The sequence below is a fragment of the Aegilops tauschii genome, chromosome 3 (assembly GCF_002575655.3).
Source record: "Aegilops tauschii subsp. strangulata cultivar AL8/78 chromosome 3, Aet v6.0, whole genome shotgun sequence".
Lineage (NCBI taxonomy): Eukaryota > Viridiplantae > Streptophyta > Magnoliopsida > Poales > Poaceae > Aegilops > Aegilops tauschii.
The window spans coordinates 611,535,857-611,558,425 of NC_053037.3; the positions used below are offsets into that span (position 1 = coordinate 611,535,857).

The window sequence follows — 22,569 nt, forward strand, 5'->3', positions numbered from 1 at the left end:
TTAAATACGTAAATATGATACCATATACAAATTGTTAATACATTCAAAAGTTACTGCACTTATTCTTCTAGCATACAGGCAGTTAATTATATTCTATATTTTTCCTGATTTCCCTGTATACTGTGAGCCTGCAATTGTTTGGTTTCATGGTTTGTGAGCAATGTTCATGCTTTTCAACCCACATGCATACAGGCATGTTGATTACTAATTAGTGGTTCCTTCTTACCACAATCATTGTTTTATAATTGATCGTTTGCTCATTCTTGTGAATCTACTTCTGAAGGTGTGCCACATCTGAGGGAGGATGAGACCCCCCCCCCCCCCCCCTCAAGGTGGGAGGCCTGGATGGGCAGCGATGCCAAACCCTCGAATTGGCCCATGGTTCCGGTTGATGCAAAAGGTTGCTGCAGACCAAGGTCTTGTTCCAGAGTTTGAGGTACGTTGCTTCCTTGATGCCTTTTCTATTTCCGAATCAACTGATTTTAATACTGATTGCTTTTGAAGATTACACTTGAAGCTACTCACCATGGACCACCATGAAGCTACTCACCATGGCCGATGTGTCCGACCTGCTGATCTTTTGCTTGCTTGCCAGGTGTGCGTGCAAACGAGCACCTCCGCAAGCCTGGACCAGATCCTGCCGTGGCTCTTCTACCATAAGGTCATCGGTGTCGCACACTTTTTTCTCTTCGTCGAGGGCAAGGCCGCCAAGCCCAGCGTCGCCGGGGTCCTCGAGTCCATCCCCGTGCGTTCCTCGCTTGAGATTTCCAAGAATCCAGTAGTACCAATTTCACTCTGCTTGTTCTCAATCTCTGACTCTGTTTCTCTTCTTCTTCTTTAGGGGTGTGAAGGTGGTGTACAGGACCAAGGAGCTTGAGGAGCAGCAGGCCAGGTGGTCCGAAACAATCTTCGCCGCCCGCGTGCCTCGTTGGGCTATACACAAATTCGTTTCGATGCCCATTCTGATGATGTATATGTTTCACCTGCAGCCGAATCCGGAACGAAACCTGGCTCGCAGGATTCTTCTACAAGCCTTGCAACCACAAACTGTTTTTGAAGCAAGCACTCAACATGGAGATGGCCATTGTGATGGCCCGGGTATATATGTTTGTTTTCGGCTTATCACCAACAATTATTAATAGTGTTCGTTTAGTGTATTGTATTTATCATAAACAAAAAGCATTTTTCTTCATGGTAGGAATCTGGCATGGATTGGATAATACATCTAGACACCGATGAGTTGTTATATCCCGGTAGTATTCCATCAGACGCCTGTTAGCTGACGTCCCCGATGATGTTGACATGGTTATTTTTCCTAACTATGTAAGTATACGGTGGTCCTAATACACCTGCTGGACTTCTTATGCATAGTAATTAACTTGCATGTCTGCACTCTGCAGGAAAGCAGGGTCGAGCATGATGATATAAAAGATCCATTCAGTGAGGTAAACCTTCTCTGTATTTAAGAACATAATTTCCTCAAGTTCCGTTGGATATAATGTTGGCTGATGTAAACAACTTATGTCTGAATACTCTGATATGAATTTTGTTTGTTCGGTTTACGTCTGAAGTATGATACTGTGGTATGATTTATGTGTGTCTGATATTGTTTACATTTGCTTGAAAACATAGTTTCGAGTTGCCTTGTTATCTGCGTAGCTTGCCATACTTCTGTTTAGTCTATAATCCCAGAAATAAGTTCTTATGCTCTTTTAGTGTAGACTGGGCATGGATCTAGCTAATTTTGCATATTACTCCGAAAGAAAAGAGAAGAGAATGAAAGAATATTAGACATCTGGTATGTGCAACAAGTCATCGCTGACAACAGATTAAGTAACTTTGATGAATTTTGACATTCAATTCTTTGCTGCTTGTTAAATTAATTAAGAGCGCCGAACCTAGGTGTGTGCAGCCTTGCTTTTATCTCTACTCCTAATTAAGTACAATCTTTTAAGTTGCTGCTGAAGGAAGAAGACATGGGGTCAGAAAAATGTTAAGATTGACTTGATGTGTGGTAAGGAACATCCAGTTGAAAAGTTTTTTATGCTTGAACATCCACTACTCAATTATTCTTTTAGGTATGCATAATCTGCCAAGTTATAAGCAGTTCCTTTATTTGGGCACGCATAATGACCGTTCCGCAGCATCAGGTTCAAAAAAAAGTTCTTCAAGGTTAGTAATGTTCTCCAAAAAAAAAATTTCTTCAAGGTTAGTAATTAATACTCCCTTCCCATATGGATATGCATGATGGTTGTTCATTTTTTGGGATAGCTTACCCATCTTATGCCTTGAAAACTGAGCTACCTCCTTGATTATGCATCTGGTCTCAGTAAAAAAAAAATCCGCCAAAATACAGTTGTGAAGAGGAGTTCCTGATGATAGCTGAATATACCAGCCTACTTGCCTACAACCAAGGCAGAATTATCAGCGTGTATGCGAAACAGCCCGCTAGCTGGGTGTGTGCCTCCTGTTTGAGCGAGAGGGAGGACCTTTGCTGGGCAGTCAAAGGATGTGCTCGGATATGGTGGTCCAACTGCAAGGTAATGCTAACACATCTTGTTACTCTTTCTTCAATTTCGATAGGTTTACGACAGTGCCATTCAAGCACAAATATGTTTGTGACACTAATGCAAAGTTGTAAAATACATATATTTATAATAGTTTAATTATTCTTGCATGATTTCCACATATATGTGTTGCTTTAGACAAAAAAATGTGCAGTGAACTTGTTACATAGAACACCCTAGGTATCGCCACTGGCATCGACTAGACGACGCCCATCACTGACACACTCTTCTCTTGGGAGCATTGGCCCAGCTCACTGCCGTCGCATCACTCTCCCACCATTGCTTCTGTCTGGTCTCGATCAGATATTTTGGTTGATATGCAGGGAGGTGAGAGGGCAAGCTAGGGGAATGGAGTTGGGAGAGACGATTGTAGAGCGACATCGTTTTTGTTCCTATTTCTTTTCCTTTTCAAGTGGTTACTTTTTCTTCATCAGTTCATCTTTAAACTTTTGGTTGTCTCAGCGTAGCTTGCAGCTCCAGCTTAGATTTGTTAGATTTATGGGTAAGCCAAATTGTTTAAATTTATATTGTCCAATTTATTTATAGGAACCAATCATCCAGATGCCTTTCCTAGACTGATGCAGATGGAGCTTGCAATCAGATCCAAAGACTAATGAAGCTGGGGCTGTCAAACTGACCAAAGCAGGTACAGCCACATCTTAGGCTTGAAAATTTGCATATGGACGTGGGAGTCCACTCATATGTATGGCTTTCATGTACACTTTGAATGGTCCAGGAACATTTGTATTTTTCTGTGTGTTGATTTTTTTCCAAGAGTATTTGCTTTGTGTCTGTAGACATTAGGTTAGTTGTCAAGTTGGTAATTAGAGGATTAGATCATTGTATCAATCGACAATCATCTCGGGAAAGTATCATCGTACTTTTGTTAGATAATTGGTACTTCTGTAGTTGCATGTTTTTATACTTATATATTTGTAGCCACTTTTATTGTGTTCTTTGTTCCTTTCTTTTTATCATACATATAACTAAAAGCCAGTTTACAGAAAAACGTCAGTCTCATCCCTGGCCTTCTTCAGTTTAGGAGATTACTCTACTTTTTATCACTCTTGGAGGATTCCTTATTTTGAGAAGTCAGTATCACAGCAATGGGCATGCAGCTTGGCCAACTCATTATTTCTACCAGCACCAATCATTTCTATTGTTTCTAGCCAATGTAGATTGTGGTGATTGTATGAAAGATTTAATACCTTCCTCACGTGCATGCTAGCTAGGAATGTTTGCGGATGGACGTGAAATGAACTGTTAAGTACTCTCGTATTTAGTTCCACCAGGAATTTATTGATATGGTAAGAATTGTTAGATTGGTTTGTGACGAAATGTTGCTTGAAAATAAATTCACGATAGGTTAGAGTGGGGGCAAAAATAGTTACAGTGCTCTTGTAGGACGATGGATTTTCTCCATGTAGTCTTGTAGCCTTCATGGAAGTCAAATTTTGTAGGTTTGTTTGTACATTTTTGCTTTGTTTCGGAAACCAGAGCAGTTCACTTTATCCATGTGTTTTTTCTTGCTTCTCTGCACTGTACCCTTTGGGATGATCAATATGCATTACTCTTTTTCAAAGTTTCTATTTGGAACTATATTTTTTTATTAAACCACTGTCAGAAGGTTTCACAAGAAACCTAAATCTGTAACAGGTGGTCATTATTATTTTTTGCCATATGTAATGAATGTTTGCCACAAGTTAGGAAACATAACTGGTTTTTAGTCGTTTATCAGTTCGTTTTGCTCATGGGGATATATAATTAGCTTTTACCAGTTTTTTGATTATACAAGTTTTTTTCTTCTTTCTCCACATGTGTGTTTCTGTAATATGTGTACATTCAAGCGCCAAAAGGTTTGTTCTCCCACTGTGTGCCACTAATATTTCATTTTTGTGGGTGAGATTTTTTAACTTCTGGATGCGCGTATGGTTTGGATATGGCGTTGCGCAATGCTACTGTGTTATGCTATGACCACGGACATGCTTATGTGATGTGGTGCATCTGTTTTTATACTTCAACATTGTTGTTCCCGCTTGCGCGGCAGCGGTGACTGTAGATGCTGCTCACGCATCTGTTATTCCTGCGTGTTCGGGGGCGCGGAGGTGGGCGACCGGGCGCGGGAGGCGGCTAGGCACGGCGAGGCGAGGCCGGACTCGCGAGCACCAGGCAGGCGCAGCTGCCACCTGCGTCGTCCAAGAGCACACGCCCGCGGAGGGATGTTGTGGCCTGGCACTATCCGTCCTGGAGCTCGCGAGGGACTCCTTGTCATGGGCGGGCGTTGCCTGTCACGGCGCTCGCGAGGTCCAGTTTGGGATCCATGGAGTCCAGAGCGCGGCGGCAGAACTGCGAAACGGCCGTCGCGGTGGGCGAGCGCGGCGGCGGCGACTGCAACTGCTGCTGTTGTTCTTGCTTGCGCGGCAGCGGTGACTGCAGATGCTGCTCATGCATCTGTTGTTCCTGCGTGCGCGGGGGAGCGGAGGCGATGGCGTTGCGGCGGCGATGACTGCATTGGGCAAACTTTTTCGTCTGCGCGGACACGAACAGACGAAATGGGTCGGTGTGTTGCAGTTGCTCTAACTCCCTGGAATTTTTCATTCATTTGCTTTTAGGATGTAGGATGGAGCATAGTTTGTGCTGTTGATTGTCAATTGTACTCCCTCCGTTCCTAAATATAAGCCTTCAGTTTGTGATGTTGAAGATGCTTCGTACTCCTTCTGATCCTAAATATATGCCTTCTTAGAGATTTCAATATAGAGTATGTATGGAGCAAAATGAGTGAATCTAAAAAGGCTTACTTTTAGAAATGGAGGGAATAACAAACAAAAAAGATCACGTAACATAAAATGATTGATCATAAATTATTGTTTTTTCTCCTAGGTGGGATTGGTAGCAAAGCTGTTCTGTTGGACTATGCAGTTCATTGGCCATGGAGTTTTTGAGGCAAATCTCTATCAAGCTATTAATGTTAGGTTAAACACTAGCTTTAGTAAATTCCTGCCCAAGGATTATACTTGACACTTACTCTGACGGTAGAACCGGACACGTGCTCCACTTGACAATATCCTGGTTTTCACGTTTGAGCATTGAAAATGAAAAACAAGTGTTTGGGTATGTGGTGGAAATCCCTCTTACGTGATTTCTAAAAAAGGGTTAATCAAAGATTGCATTCATGAATAATAGAACTACCAAAATGTGGACATGCTAATTTATTTTTGAGGAACCTAGCACACCCACAACTATCACCTGGCCCATGTCAAACGTTCACCCAGCAGACTAACCTGTCAACTACCAAAATGTGGACATGCTAATTTCTGCTTGGTATTCCAATGAGCATAGATGAACAATAAATTTATATATTGCATTATCGTAACATTCAAAATAATATTAATTTCGAAAATTGTAGGGATGTGTGTGACTATTTATATTATTTTATGCTTTGGTGCAACGGTGAAGAATTAGTTCATCCACTTTGCTCAATGAGTATTCTCCATTACACATTTTAAGACCTTCGATGTGAATTCTTCGTGCTAATTACATATAGTGCTTGTGCAAAGTGGGTATGAGTTGAGGAAGGTTTTTTTAGTTATACTTGTTCAAATTTCATGCGAATGGAGCTAAAGTCAATATTCTTAATATTGTGCGAGAATTTCTTAAGCTCATCAAATGGATCTTAATTTGTAACTGGTTTTAGTTAGATAATCTCTCTATATGTATAAGCCATCAGATTGCCTTTTTTGTTATCAATTTACGTTGCAAGTGAAGTTGACTTTAATTATTAGCCAATTTTGCATGTGTTGTCTATTCTCTTCACGTGCAATTTAACATGTATTATGTTTATATAATTCCAGCAATATATTCAAAAGCCCGTGGCAACGCACGGGCACTCTACTAGTACTAGATAAGATTACACATTGATTGGGTGGATATGCCTTGATGCCGACGCTAGCAGCCTATACATTAATTAGGCATGTCTTATCTTACTGAAGGGTGGATTATTGTCCATTTTTAGTGATAAAAAATCAGGACATATCCGATCATATCAATTACATTACTGACATTACATCAGTCAGTTATTCTACCAGAATCAAAGATGATCATATAGAATACCGAATCAAGAAAAAGATCCAGGAAGATAAGACAACGATTTTGGTTCACCTTGAAGATGGGAAGTTTGAGTGTTAAGGTTCCCGAACACACACAATTTCTTTTGAGGGACACACACTTGGTGGACACACGAACAAAGACACGCACATGCATTTTGGTGCTCGGCTAACACCACTTTGTCAAAGCGTTTTCTTCCTTATCTATTTCTCCTGCCACAACAATCAATCTCATATCACACTTTTCTTAGGTGAACTAGGGATTTTATTCAACGATCATAACAGAAGTAATACAAGTAGTGTCTGGAAGGACCTTGGCGACCTATCGTAAATACAAGTAATGTCTGAAAGGACCCCTAGCCACCTGTGGCGACCTATCGTAGCGTCGAAACCGCCTTTGCAACAGCGTGAGCTTCGAAATTTACTTCCCTACTCTCAAAGCTTTTAGAAAAAAATTCTTACTTTTTTTGATCAATCAGATTACAATGCTTTATATGTAACTCGCGCGCGCGCACACACACACTGTTAAGCCCACGACTGCTTGATCCACTTTTCTCTCAGTGCTACACACGCACACGTCCAGCACTTACATGGCTCCTACTCAATGGGACAGTGGCCACACAGGGCCGCCCATAAGCCATGGCGACGAGTGCCACGGCCTAGACCCAGCCTGAGCAGGTGCCGATACCTCACAAAATATAAAAGTAGTACGCAAAAGAAACGAGCCCGGCCATTTAAGAGAGGCAAGTCATGCATGAACGTAATCCTTTCGTTCTCTCCCCAAAACACGGCACTGCCAGTCCCACTCTCTGCATCTTTTTCTTCCCCAACTGAATGCCGAAAGAAGTCCACATAACCCCCTGAGGTTTCATGAACTGACTACTTAACCCCCTCAACTACAAAATAAGGTATCTAGCCCCCTCAATTTTACAAAACCAAATAAATCACCTCCTAGAAGCTTTTAAGGTTGTTTTGGAGAGTGGTTTTCTCCACTTGGCAATTTTCTGTCTCCATAATTCAGTGTTCCCTTCTTTCCCTTGCACAGCAGCAGCTCCTTTTACTCACTGGGATCCGATGGCTGGATGTGCACAATTCAGTGTTGGATTTACCATCGTACTAGCATCGTGCTAAACCATCCTGTGTGTAGTAGTTTCGTAACAAGAAACTAACCTGATCGGATCTCCGGCTGGATGTGCACACGTGAAATACAGACCGTGCACGACACACGACAACACGAGTCGGACACGGTAACCATCGTGCACGAGGCCGACACCGTGATGGCAAGTTCTGCAGGACATGCAGTCCATGATATGGACACAGTGGCTGTTAGCTTCGCTTCACGCTGTACTGCATACATACTGGACTGGAGAGACAATAATCGATCTGTGCACGGTTGATAGCTAACCAGCTAGATGTGTGTGCCTTCGTCATTTTGGAAGTGGTCGTGGAGGACGCATGCGTACTGGACTGGAGACACAATAATCGATCTGTGCACGGTTCGTGGTGTGCATCATTGCAATATAATGGAATGCTTTTTTGTGGGTGTAATGCATTTGATTCACGTCTCTGCAATGATTCTTCATGTGTTTTATCAACCTGAATCCTTGCTGTCTACTCATGCACTAGCGCCTCAATGCTAACTGACAGTGCAGTTCCCTTGTTTATTTTCATTGGAAGGCATAAAACACAGCCACAATGCCGATTTCGATGGTCCAACTCTACCTAGCCACATTGCACTCCACATGAAGTGCTAAATCCTTGTAATAGTACAACATAACATTGCATAATATGATCATTGAACGTTGTGATGTCCATTGCGCAGACCTTTTGTTAGTTTCAGAAGATCGTCATCAATCAGATTATTTAGCACATCTGAGTAAGATGAATCCAAGGTGATAGCACTGGTTATCACTTTTTTTGACAAGGGGAATATATTAATATCACGATGATACCAGATACACCCGGCCTCTGCACCAACAAGATGTTTGAAGACATCCAGGATGCACACAGCCAAAAACAAAAAAAAAGGAGAGAAAAGAAAAAAAGCCCCGTTGCGGTGTACAACCACTCGCAACAGAAGCACTCTAACCACCACCAAATACAACACATGTACTACGTACTAGGCTCTCCAAAAGCAACGCCTCCAAGAAGGAAACAATGCATAAGCGTTGTCATCGCCCGATCGAAGATCTTGGGTTTTCACCCCGGAGAAAGACCGAGTTTCCAAAACAATGCCTTGAGAAAGGCCATTGCCAGGTACAACCAATGAAGGCCAGACCTTGGGTTTTCACCCAGGAAACCATGGCTCGGTACTAGAGGAGCGTCAGATTTTGGAGTTGTGCCTCATAATTCTCAGCATCAGGGGAGTCTTCCTTTACCAGCTGGTTATATTATACACCTTGGAAAGTTGTTCACACAAACGGTCCGTACGCTAACCAAACATAACCATGCAAGCATCTTCAAGCTTCAGTTTCACAAGAAAATCCAAAACATATAGATATTGTCTTTCATTAACCCAAACCAAAAGTGCAAACCTCAAGGAAAAAGGAAGTCAACAAAGATACATAAAGGAAACAGTCCGTCGATATCGATGCGCATTCAACCCATCTGGGTCAGACCAGCGGAGCAAAAATGATCCTGCCACACGCACAATTCAGGACCACTACCCATAACACCATCTTCAGTTCCATGAAAAATTGAAAACATTTAGTTAATGTGTTTTTTTGGCGGGTGAGTTAATGTGTTACTAAAATACTAAGCCAGACCAAATGTGTGAATCTCCAATCCTATCCTTCACTTCAGAAAGTATGTTCGATTAAATGCATCACTTTCTCAGTACCTCTCCACAGACTAACTTCAGACCACATAAAGGCTGTATAGAGTATTGTATGTACTAAATCAAACTTGTCCCCAAAATAAGACAGCTTTATGGAGAAAGGGGATAGTCTGGGCTTAAAACATACTGGAACCATTATTACCATGTTATTACAAAAGTAAAGTCTCGGCTTAAACAAACTCAAACCATGACAATCTTATTACAAAAGTAACATCAAACTTAAAGATGACAGCCATTATCAGCAATATGGAAGCCTACACTCCCTTCAAGCTTTGGCAAAGAGGCTGAATACTTGTGTTCTTGTACGTATGCGTGTATCGAGTCGTATCCCCAGTAGCGTTGAGTTGAATTTGTGTGCTGTTCTTGTACTTGTAGCCGATCAGTGCTTTATTAATTTAAAGCCGAGACAGCCTTTGGTCCAAAAGAAGATGCTCAAATTTTTCATCAACTCTTTCTTCTCTCTCGGACTTGAGATTATACATGCACATATAATTAGCAACAGCTAGTCGGCTTTTCTGGTAATAGACGCAGTTGGCGTGGACTGATGGAAATTTATCGGCATTAACACACAAGCACCAACAATACAGATCTAAGAAGATGGCACAGTTGCCAATGTCCTCCACATGCTCGAGTTTATAGTTGTGAGTGTGTAATCTGTAGACCACGACGCCATGTGCTAGCTTCATGATGATCAACACTTTTCCAGCTGATTCCGTTAGGAAACAACGTCCTACACAAAGCTTCCATAAAGATTTTTCGTCCGACATAATGGTATAGTCATTGTCAGATATCTCAGCAAGATCGGCCATGTAAAACCTCATTAGATCAAAAATCCTTCTGGTCAAAGATCCAAGGTCAGCACCACCAATAGTGTAGATACCGCTGGCAGCCAGCCTGATCAAAGGGAAAGCACACCTGTCCTCATAGATGGCGAGAGACTCACTGTCAGGCTGAGCCATGTAGACCTTGCGAGATGATTCGTGTATAACCCAGTTATCATCCATGTAGTCCTTGCAGAAAAAGAAAATGGTGGGTGGAGAACCGGACTCGAGGGCAGCATATTCCACGAGCTCGCCGGGTCGCTGCGCCATAAAACGGATCAAGTAGCCTGTGAAAGGATTGAGGACGCATGTATTGTGGGGGGGGGTGTACAGTCCATCAAAGCAAGGAGACCATCTGTGGTGGTACTGATAATGTTAAAGTGACGGAGCAGACCGAGTTCCTGGCGCAGGGTTCGGCCAGTGGCGGTGTTCACCAAGAGGCGCGTGTTGGAGCGGCAAGAGGCTCCGTTGATGTTGACCCAGTGACGGGGGTGGAAGCGAGGGTCCGGGGAATTCTTGGGGTCTTGGGTGGTGGAGCGCCAGCGACGGCAGACGGCACGGAAATCCATGTAGTAATCGACGTCACTGGTGGCCAGGAAGCGGTCGGCGATGCGGTTGAGGAGGTCGGCTGGGAGCGAGGACCAGTCAGCTGCCAAAAATTCCATGGTGGCACGCACGAATGGAGGATCGCTGGCTGATCTCTAGTGATCTTTCCTGGTGGCAACCAAAAGAAGGAAACAGGGATGGTGAGTACTACTAGCTACGAGTACTTAATGAAAACCGAGGCCCGTTAGAATGTCAACAGGCGCGACTGCAAATACGGATCTACTCCCTCGGTTTCAAAATAGATGACCCAACTTTGTACTACTCTTTGTACTAAAGTTAGTACAAAGTCGAGTCATCTATTTTGGAACGGAGGGAGTACTTCATGGTAAATGGTGAAGGACGGATCTACTTCACAAGCAGGATTGAGGCCACCGTGGGGGTGCTAGCAAAACTTTCTCTGTGAGGCCAAACAAAAGCAGAAATGTTGAAGGAAATCACTGGGGGTGCTGGCAGCCGATGTAAATCTCTATTATAGGTAGCTACTCCATGAAAACTGCAGGGTCAACGGGCGCGGCCACCACCAGGGCTACATGGAACGGAAGTACAGAACAGAGGAAGGAGAGGGATGAACTCACCGTGGCCAAGGAGGGCGGGCGATGCAGCGGCAGGCGAGGAAGACCAAGAGCGTGGGCGTGGTTGTCCTGATGCCGTAGTCGTCGAGGACGTGGTGATTCTGGGTGCGACCGGCATACGGCGGCCGCGAGATCAGCGTGGATAGCCGGCAAGTCAGGGGGAGGGATCGCCGGTCCGGGCCGGATTAGCACCGGATCGAGATGAACCTCGCTGTGGGGAGAGCGCCGGAGCCGGGAAGCAAGGGGATCGACAAGGGTTTGACTAGAGGAGAGATCACGAGCTGGCGTGATATACTGAATCCTGCATGTTACTTGCTTTGCTTTAACAAATGATGAAGGAAAACGATTCGCGTCGGTGGGAGATCGCGCGCTCGAGCACGCGTCATCTTATCTCACGCGTTCCAGACCTAAATAATTTACACGCGTTCCAGCCATATCTTCTTTTATTTATTTTTTGCGCATCACTAGCCATATCTTCTTTCCTGAGCAAAACACTGTTTTCACAATACAGATGCATCACTACTGGAAACGATACATACGCCGAGTACCACGGACACTCGGCAAGGGGCCAATAACCACAGGCAACGCCTTCGCCGAGAGTTGCACTCGGCAAATGCCACCCGGTGTACACCTCTCAGGCAAATAGGAATTTGCCGAGAGCCAGGACATGGGAACTCGGCAAAGAGTTTGCCGAGAGTCAAAGAAGTACCATTCGGAAAAATAAAGTAGCTAACGGGCAACAGACGGGGACGGCGGTTGCCACATGGCACAACGTTGCCGAGAGCCACTCTCGGCAAAGATAGCCAATAGGAAAGTGCCACGTTTCCAGCTCCTGACATGTGGGTCCTCAATAATAGGCTGAGGGCCATCTTTGCCGAGAGCCCTTCTAGACAAAGAAAGCCAATAGAAAAGTGCCACGTGTCCAGCTCCTGACATGCGGGTCCTCAACAACAGGCCGAGGGCCATCTTTACCGAGAGCCCCTCTAGGCAAAGAAAGCCAATAGGATAGTGCCACGTGTCCAGCTCCGGACATGTGGGTCCTCAACAACAGGCCGAGGGCCATCTTTGCCAAGAGACCCTCTCGGCAAAGAGAGCCAATAGGAAAGTGCCACGTGTCCAGCTCCTGACATGTGGGTCCACAATAATAGGCCGAGGGCCCTCTTTGCCGAGAGCGCCTCTCGGCCAAGGGAGCCAGTAGGAAAGTGCCACGTGTCGAGCTCCTCGCATGTGGGTCCGCAATAATAGGCCGATTGCCCTCTTTGCCGAGAGCACCTCAAGACAAAGAGTGCCAACAGGAAAGTGCCACATGTCCAGCTCCTGACATGTGGGCCCTCAATAATAGGCCTAGGGCCATCTTTGCCGAGAGCCCCTCTCGGCAAAGAGAGCCAATAGGAAAGGGCCACGTTACTTGTCCTGAAAGCCGAGTCGCTTCTTGCCGAGAGGCCTCTCGGCAAAGAGAGCCAATAGGAAAGGGCCACGTCACTTGTCCTGAAAGCCGAGTCCCTTGTTTGTCGAGAGGCCTCTCGGTAAAGATGTCAGGCGGCGTTACAGGTTGTTATCCTTTTTCAAGAGGCCTCTCGATAAAGGTGTCAGGTTCTACTGCTTGGTACACTTTACCGAGAGGCCTCTCGGTAAAGGTTGTATCTTGTTCTAGTTTCATAGTTGAAAGGATCGAGAAGTGGTGTCTGGAGGGGGGGGTGATTAGACCCTCAACAAGAAAAAGTAGCAGTTTTTTAAAATTTTCAAGTTGAGGTGGAGTTTTAGCACAAGTTTAAGCATTCACAATACATTTCAAGCAAGCATGGCAAGAGTATATGAGCAGCGGAAAGTAAAGCATGCAAGTTGCAAGAAAGTAGAGGGATGGGATTGGAGTGTGCAAATGCAATTGGAGACACGGAGATTTTTGGCGTGGTTCCGATAGATGGTGCTATCGTACATCCACGTTGGTGGAGACTTCAACCCACGAAGGATAATGGTTGCGCGATCCACGGAGGGCTCCACCCATGAATGGTCCACGAAGAAGCAACCTTGTCTATTCCACCATGGCCATCGCCCACGAAGGACTTGCCTCACTTGGGTAGATCTTCACAAAGTAGGCGATCTCCTTGCCCTTACAAACTCCTTGGTTCCCACAATATTGACGGAGGCTCCCAAGTGACACCTAACCAATCTAGGAGACACCACTCTCCAAAAGGTAATAGATGGTGTGTTGATGATGAACTCCTTGCTCTTGTGTTTCAAATGATAGTCTCCCCAACATTCAACTCTCTCTCACAAATTTGGCTATGATGGAAAGATGATTTGAGTGGAAAGCAACTTGGGGAAGGCTAAAGATCAAGATTCTTGTGGTTGGATTGGAATGTCTTGGTCTCAACACATGAGTAGGTGGTTCTCTCTCAGAAAATATATGCAGAAGTGTAGGCACGTTCTGATGGCACTCTCATAGATGGAGAGGAGGGTGGAGGGGTATATATAGCCTCCACACAAAATCTAGCCATTACACACATTTGAGCCAACTCGGTCAGACCAAATATATGAACACGGTGAGACCGATTCAGTTCAAAATGTGAACGTTAGGCTTTTCAGTGGGACTAACATGATCAACTCGGTGGGACCGATGTGCTAGGGTTAGGGTAAAGCGTCATCTCGGTTTGACCGATTACACAAACTCGGTGAGACCGATTTTAGTAATAAGCAACCAGAGAGTTGGTCAAGCGAACTTGGTGGGGCCGACTACATATTTCCATCTCCCGCCATTTCCATCTCCCGCCATCCCCCCTCGCCCTCGCTTCGCTCCCGCCCGTGCGACCTCGCGCCACACCTGGCTCGCGAGAAACTGCCGATCCGAGCATTTCCAGCGAGGTAGGCTCTGGGCTGCTTTGAGAAGCATGCGATGCAGGCCCAACAGGAAAACCTGCAGGCAACCAAACAGGCCTCTCCCTTTCCGCGCGGGCCTGGTTGCGCTCGATGCGGGCAACCAAACACGCCCATAGCACGCACACCGAGCCTATACACCCCGTACGTACAAAAGCAGCAGCACTGAGAACACACACGCACAGTATTGAGCAGTGAGAACGAAGACCCGCCATGTAGCACACACGCCACGGAGCGGCGCCGCCGCCCACGCTGGTAGAGGGAGGGGCCAGCAAAGGAGCCTAAACAGGAAGAGAAGGGGACGGCTAATACCGGATTCGGCAACGGCCAGATCCGGCCATACAGAAAGAAGCTGAGGTTGGCCGTCCGTCGGCAGAGGCGGCGAGCGAGGAACCCTACCCGCACTTCAGTATGGACGAAATGGTCCGGTCCGACTCGTCGCCCACTCGATCCAGGCCCGCTAAAAAAAGATCGGTCCGGTCCCTAAAAGATGGACCCAAAAAATCTTTGGTCCGGTCCAGTTAAAGCCGGTCCGATCGAGCGGACCGAAGAATGCTGGAGCTCCGCGCTCTGCCCTTGTCTGTTGATTGGGTATTTGACTGAACCGGTAAGGGTATTTCAGCAGTAGTATGTGCTTTTGCGGGAGGGCAAACCGGTCATTGGCCACTTTGGAGCCAGCTACGAGGAGCAGAAGCCCGACTTTTCAGCTGCGGCTTCTGCTCAGTTTCTGAGCTCCACTATCTCCGGCTGCCATATCTGCAAATCTCTATCGACAGGGCACCAACTACCGGCTGCAACCTCAAGCCATCGCATTCGACATTGGGGGGGAATGGGGGCCAACAAAATCCACATCAGGTACGTCGAGCTGGAGATAGTGAGAACGAAGACCCGCCATGTAGCACACACGCCACGGAGCGGCGCCGCCGCCCACGCTGGTAGTGGGAGGGGCCAGCAAAGGAGCCTAAACAGGAAGAGAAGGGGACGGCTAATACCGGATTCGGCAACGGCCAGATCCGGCCATACAGAAAGAAGCTGAGGTTGGCCGTCCGTCGGCAGAGGCGGCGAGCGAGGAACCCTACCCGCACTTCAGTATGGACGAAATGGTCCGGTCCGACTCGTCGCCCACTCGATCCAGGCCCGCTAAAAAAAGATCGGTCCGGTCCCTAAAAGATGGACCCAAAAAATCTTTGGTCCGGTCCAGTTAAAGCCGGTCCGATCGAGCGGACCGAAGAATGCTGGAGCTCCGCGCTCTGCCCTTGTCTGTTGATTGGGTATTTGACTGAACCGGTAAGAGTATTTCAGCAATAGTATGTGCTTTTGCGGGAGGGCAAACCGGTCATTGGCCACTTTGGAGCCAGCTACGAGGAGCAGAAGCCCGACTTTTCAGCTGCGGCTTCTGCTCAGTTTCTGAGCTCCACTATCTCCGGCTGCCATATCTGCAAATCTCTATCGACAGGGCACCAACTACCGGCTGCAACCTCAAGCCATCGCATTCGACATTGGGGGGGAATGGGGGCCAACAAAATCCACATCAGGTACGTCGAGCTGGTTTGTTTCTCCTCCTGCCCGGTTTGGTCCGTTTCCACCTGGGCTACCAGTCTACCACTACCACAGCCAAGAGCCGTTGGTGCCAAGTGGATGCCTGAACTCTCGATGGCCGATGGCGTCAGCATTGACGGACTGCTGCAGCCCGATGCTCTGGAGTTGGATGATGAGACGTGTTTTAATCACCTCTTGGTGGATACGACCATGTTGAGCTTGCACGAAAACAAGGTCGTTTGCTTCTTGGCCAAGCACCAACTGGCGAAACTGTGAAGTGTGGGGATCTGGCTATATGTCACTCGCCTGAAAAAAAAGGTTTTGGGTCAGTCGATTTTTTCAGCCGTCGGATACAAAATCAAGGGCTGGATCTCTTTCTTCTTCCTCCCGTTGGTTTTCTTCTTCCTTCGAACCGCACTGCCGTCGGCGGCCTAGCCGCCCGCTTCTACAGGCACTGGACGGTGGCACTCTTTCGCAGCCTCGCCGCACCCCTCCCCCCTAGCCCCGACGCCAACGGAGATTTTCTCTGGCGAAGTTGCACCATCACCATGTTGCCGCGCCCCTACCCCGTACCCTAATATAGATGATGGCGTAGCCCTCCGGCGAGCTCCTTCCTTACTTCTGGGCTCCCCCCGGCGAACTTTTTCGCGCATCTCAAAATCGACTAACCCAAAAGCTAAAATTAGTCAACCGATGCTCTAGACATGGAGACGAAGAGGCTACGAGGAGTCAATCTTCTTCAGGGCGGAAGATGCACGAGACTATTCTACAACACCATCTCCAGCCAGCTCACTCAGGCCCGGCCCGGGGGGCTGAAGGGGCGGCCGCCGCGGGCCCCCGGGGCCAAGGGGCCCCAGCCAGGTCCGTGCGAGCACCCGAGTATCTCGCCTGATCTGTCGGAGTCGCCATTGGAGCGCTACAAAGTGCTCTATTTGTTTTTTTTTTGCTCTATTTGTTTTTGATAGGCTACAAAGTGCTCTGTATGAAACGCACCGGTTGATAGGCTACGAGGAAGAAAGACCCCAACGTTATCTCCTTTAGCAAACTGGGCCTTGGGCCTTTTCTTTGTTTAGCATGAAAACGTGGGTGGTTTAGTGATGGGCTACACCAAACCAGTGGGCAAGAAGCGCACCGATTCATTCTTAAAAGGTTCTCTAAAAATGTAATTAGTTCTCAAAAAAGTAATCAGGCTACAAAATATTACTCCTAAAAGGAAGATGGAATTGAGGAATCACTCAAAAAAGAAAGATGGAATTAAGGATTAATTGATGGATTTTTCGCATGCTTGTTGCTTGCGGAGGCGGGAAATGTTGTCGTGCAATGGGCTTAACCTAGCAAACTAATATCTCAAAAAAAATAAAAGAACCCTAAGCAAACTATGTATGGTGGCAGAGTCGGCACACATGGCCAATGCCAAGATAGCTACACATATGTGCACTGTGGCGATAGCAACGACACACTCGGTACTCTCGTGTTGGCTAATTTGCATCAATACTAATTCGTTATTTTTGTAAGGATGATTATATACTATAAATTGACATTTAATTGTTCTATCAGCTTTGTTTGGTGATCTATATTTTTGGATATCCTACTTTGGCCTTAATATGTTTGTATTCATGACTGTAGCTGTTTTGTCATAAATCTTTCTCTCTGTACAATCGGTTTTGCCATAAAAAGAATTAGTTTGCCCTCGGCCACTTCACGAGGCGCAATTTGGCTTGATCTCTCGTGTGACACCCTCCCCCTGGTTGTCTGCGACGAACACTTGATCTTTCGTGTACACTAACCAGAGACACCCCATCACCAGTCCCACATGGACACGCCGGTAGGTGACCGCACAACATCCATCGGCCCGACGCGATGACACGATTTCGGAGAAGGCGTGTCTTTAATTCTCATTCTATTTTGTCAATGACTTCATATGAAGAATTAATATTTGAATTTTAGGACCACCATATTCTAATTTCACTCTGGGCCCCGAAACATCAAGACCGGGCCTGATCTCACTATGCATGACTGCTGCTTCAGGTGAAAAGGGAGACCTGGAAAAGGCCAGGAATGCAGATGTTAATTTCTGAACCTTGTAGGTGCTAATTTCTGTTAGAGAAATTCGGGATAAAATAGATTTAAATGGAAAAAATAAATGGTTATGAGTTCAAGAATTCCTGTGATTTTCAGCCACGCAACATTTGGAGTACTCTAGCAAGGAGAAGGATTACCCAACGTCACAGGCTCTGAACGCATAAGATCAGATGGCCAAATGCAGCAACAATTAGGGGTTGTTTGCAGGGCCGGTCCTAACATTTCGGGGGCCCGGGGCGAAACCAAAACTCGGGGCCCCTTTCCATGACAAACAAAATAATAATACTAATAACCATCTCTCCTCTTATAAAAGACTCAGCCGATGATCACGGCATGTGTCATCCGCTATTTTTGATCATCCGGTCTATATTTTCTGCATGCGAGTTAGGTTATCATATTGAAAAGAGACCCCCACTACTCTACTCCATGTTTGCAGAAAATCCATTGGTGTGTCCGAACCAGCCCCAACCCTTCCTAACATCATTCAAACATATAAGAGGAATATACCATGGATGAATCCTAACATATTTGTAGTGATATATATACCGAGAACAAGGTGTTTTTTTTTCAAGTTTATGAACATGTATTCTTTTATTTTGGATTTGTTGCAATGCATGGGCAAGTTTCTAGTACGTGTACATATACTTGAATCCATTCAGAACCAATATTCATATGAAATAGTTTATACACACAAACACGATACTGAAAATAAATAAAAGATAGAAAATAAGTTGAACAGTGAAAAAGTTATACGTCATATATGTGCAAAGAAGGACTGCTGAATAACTTAATAGTGAATAATAATATGGTTACCTCAGATCATTTGGATCTGCTTCTCCCTGGTGGCCAGCTCGTGCGCTCCGCCATGACGCGAAGAGGACTCGCACTGGCAACCCGTTGCGCTCGGCGATCGCACGATGTGGTTGACATCTCGAGTGGACACAGAAGAGCGGAGCTCCCCGGCGAAACGGCGACTAGCGATCAGATCCAGGGTTCGGGAAGATTGGATCTTAGAAGAAAGGGGAATTAGGAAAGCGGACAGGCCGCCTTCGAGGCTACGTACGAGAGTCGACGAACGAGCGGCTGCGTCTACGTGCGTGGGCTAGCAGTTGCCTAAGTCTGCATGTCCAGCCCATGTAGTGAGAAGCTTCGTGTGTGGGCTAGCCTAAGCTAGCAAGCGTACGTATCCCTGGGTGGGGGCCCCTGTAGCTTGGGGGCCCGGGGCGGCCGCCCCCTCTGCCCCCCCTCAGGGCCGGCCCTGGTTGTTTGGTTTGAGACTAAGTTTGTCTAAGGTTGCCACACCTATGGTTAGGCAAGTTTGACCAACTTGAGTGGATGTTTGGTTCAAGCCACACCTTAGACAAGCCACAGTAGGGTCCCACATCACATACACACAAAAAGTATGGCAAGATTTCCTTAGGCTTGCCAACTTATGACTCTCATTTTTAAGAACTTATCTTAGACAAACGTGACAATATTGTATGACAAAGTGTGGCATGATTAGGCCTGAAACCAAACAGACTCTTAATCACTCCAAAAACGATACAAGGCACGGAACACTCGTCCTACACGCCGGCCGGAAGCTAGACGCCACGCCGCCACGTAGCTTTGCTGAACACAACTCCCAAGCTGCTAGCAAGCCAACCCACCAGCAACCTGCAAAGTTGCAAGGCATCTCCGGCCACGCGCAGACCCACGGGGACGGACGCTATCGCCCAATGCCACCACGGCGCACCAGCCTCGCACTTCTCGCGCACCTGTGCGTGTCGCTCGCCGCCGCTGCGACATCAGGCGCCGCGTCGTCCTATGGCTCGTCGACTACGGTGCCATGGCCCAAGGCCGGACGGACTGCGCGGGCGCGTTGGCCATGGCGTGCACGGCGGAAGGCGAGGGCCCGGCCGTGGTAGTCGTGCCGGCGAATATCTACCTATTCTATTATATTATTAAAACGATAGAAAACGAATGGCTAAGATGTAACAGTAGAAAAACTACTTAGCTTTCATATTAACAGATGTAAAATGAATATCTATCTATTCTATTATATTATTAAAATGATAGAAAATGATAGAAAACGGTAGTCGGGCCGGCGATTTTTTGTCAAATAAGACTACTTAGGCTTTCATATTAACAGAAAAAATCACCTGTGATCGGTATTAACAGAAAAGACTACATATGCCATGACGACACGTACGCCAGCCGACACGTGACATCTACCGCCATGCGAGGAAGCGGCAGCTCACCTACCACAGGATTTCAAGCGAGCGTGGGAGCTGGAACGGAACGGCGACGCCGTGACAGGGCCTGCCGCCACTCCCTCGGGTTGCAGCCTGACGCGTGCACACTAAAGTCGATCCATTCCCTCGCACGCGAGCATATATCGCCAGTCGTCAAGGTAGATGGAGTGATGCCTACGTAGCAGGATTTTAGTTACCATTCGAAATTTCAACATTTACCATGGTTATCACGTATTTCCATGCCCCCGGTAAATGGGCATTTCAAGCAAAATATATCAATTGAATATTTTAAATTTAACCGCTCAATGTACAGTAAACTATGGCAGCATCTCAATTATTTCAACAAAGTTAGTTTTGGCTTGGTGGTAAGAGCATCCCAGCCGCGCACCCAGCAGTCCTCCTCAGACGATTTTTTCGCGCCGACGCCCAAAAATCGGCCCAGTCGCGTCCCCAGGAGTCCGTTTTTCGCTGGTTTGGGCCGAAACTAGCGCCGGCGTACCTAGGCCAAACCCGGCGCGCTGGGGGGCGCCGGGGCGAGCGATTTTGGCGCGAAAGAGGATGGGCCCGCCAAATCAGCGAGACGCCGCTTCATCGCTCTCATCGCCTCGGTTCCCGGGGGAATCAATGCGAAGGTTGCCGCGCTGCCGCGTCGGTCAGCCTACATTGATGCCTCGTGGGCGGCGCAGTGAAGGCGCCGTGACGCGCGTCCCGCCCTCTGCCGCCACGCGTCGCCCGGCATGTAGCCTCTCGCCGCCCCGGTGCGGCTTAAAAGGCGACCTCCCCGCCGGTGGACGCCACAGCTCGCATTCCTCCCCTCTCCGGCGCACAAAGCAACACCCCCCCAACTCCCGCCGACGAACAAATGGCCGAGAGGTTTCCGGGCGAAGGCGCGGCGGCGAACGGCTTCGGCCGCCACCATCTCCAAGAGCCGGAGGCGCGCCTCCTCTACGACGCCGAGTATCCGGCGCCCCCGCACATGCGAGTGCCGCGGGCGTGGAGGCTGAGTGCCGGCGGCGTTCTGATGCCACCGGTGCCCGAAGGGGCGGCACGGCGGGCCGAGATCGCCCGCATCCGCTCGTCCCTGACGGAGGAGCAGCGGAACGAGCCGCGGTACGCCGCCGACAGCCACACGATGTGGTCCATGTCGAGGAACAGATCGCCTCCGCCAACGGCATCATCCCCCAAGGCCGCCTCAACGCCGACGGGCGGCGCGAGTGGTGGGGCATGCCAGGCCGCACCCTCGAGGCCGTCCTCGACCACATCTAGACCGACAACGTGCTCTCGCCGCTGTGGCAGCTCCTGGACGTCGCAACGAATAGAGCCGGGATCGTCCTCGTCGTCAGGCTCCGGATCGATGGCGATCCGCTCCGTCAAGCCAGAGCCGGAGGAAACGCCGCTCGGGCGCTGCACCCGCAGCGGTGCCCTTGTCATCAACAAGGGTCCCCGGCCCTCCCCGCGCTCCCTCCGCCTAGTCCAGCCGAAGCCCGAGCCGGGGCTGCTCCCCGTGAAGCCGGAGCACGTCGACATGGTGGCCCCCGATCGACGACGAGTCCGCGCTCAAGTGGGCGAAGGAGGACTACGTCCACGAGCAGGTGCGCCGCTAGCGCCGGGCGTAAGCAGAGCTCCAGGCCTGGCACCGCGGGCGCGAGGAGGGCGGCGTCATCGTCCTCGACAGCGACGAGGAGGACGAGGCCGGGCCGTCCAGCGCCCCACCGCGCGTAGCGACCCTAGCCAGGGCTGCAGCAGGGACGGCGGCGGCACCGGCGAGGCGCGCGACGACGACGACGGCGGCGGCGACTACACCCGCTTCTACAGGCTTCTCGGCATGTAGATGGCGGGCGGTGGACGCGGGCGCAGTGGCTAGGCGTAGTTTGGCGTAGTTTGCATGTTTTTGTATAAATTTCAATGAAATTTCGCCGAGTTCGTGCCAAAGTCGCCGAGTTTGCAATATTTTATACGGAATATCGCCGAGCCCGCGGCGACCCGTGGGCTGACGACTAGGAACGAAGTCGCCCCCATGCACCAATCTAGCGCTGGTTCGCCCCCAGGCGGCTCTTTTTCGACGCTCTGGGGGGCCGAACGGCTGGAGATGCTCTAACAACCTATTTCCATGTTCAAAAGGTAGCTGGTTCGAGTTCCCCTTCTTGCACTTTTTTCTGAACTAATATAAGTTCGTGTGTTATCTATATCTATCTTGAAAAATATTAAATTCAAAATTGAATTATAAATTTCATTCAAAATTTGCTCAAAACTGAAGATCCGGCTGTGTCTCCTCCTGCCCCGACGCCACTACATGTTTTCTTTCAGAAAAATAGTGAGCCGAGAGATAATGCAT

General features: G+C 47.9%; 2 pseudogenes; one reads left to right on the top strand and one right to left on the bottom strand.

Annotated features, from left to right (window-relative positions):
- The first annotated feature begins 536 nt into the window (after window positions 1–536).
- Window positions 537–4,541, top strand: LOC109764734 (glycosyltransferase-like KOBITO 1; annotated as a pseudogene).
- A 4,840-nt stretch (window positions 4,542–9,381) lies between these two features.
- LOC109764740 (uncharacterized) lies at window positions 9,382–11,917 on the bottom strand (annotated as a pseudogene).
- Window positions 11,918–22,569: the final 10,652 nt, after the last annotated feature.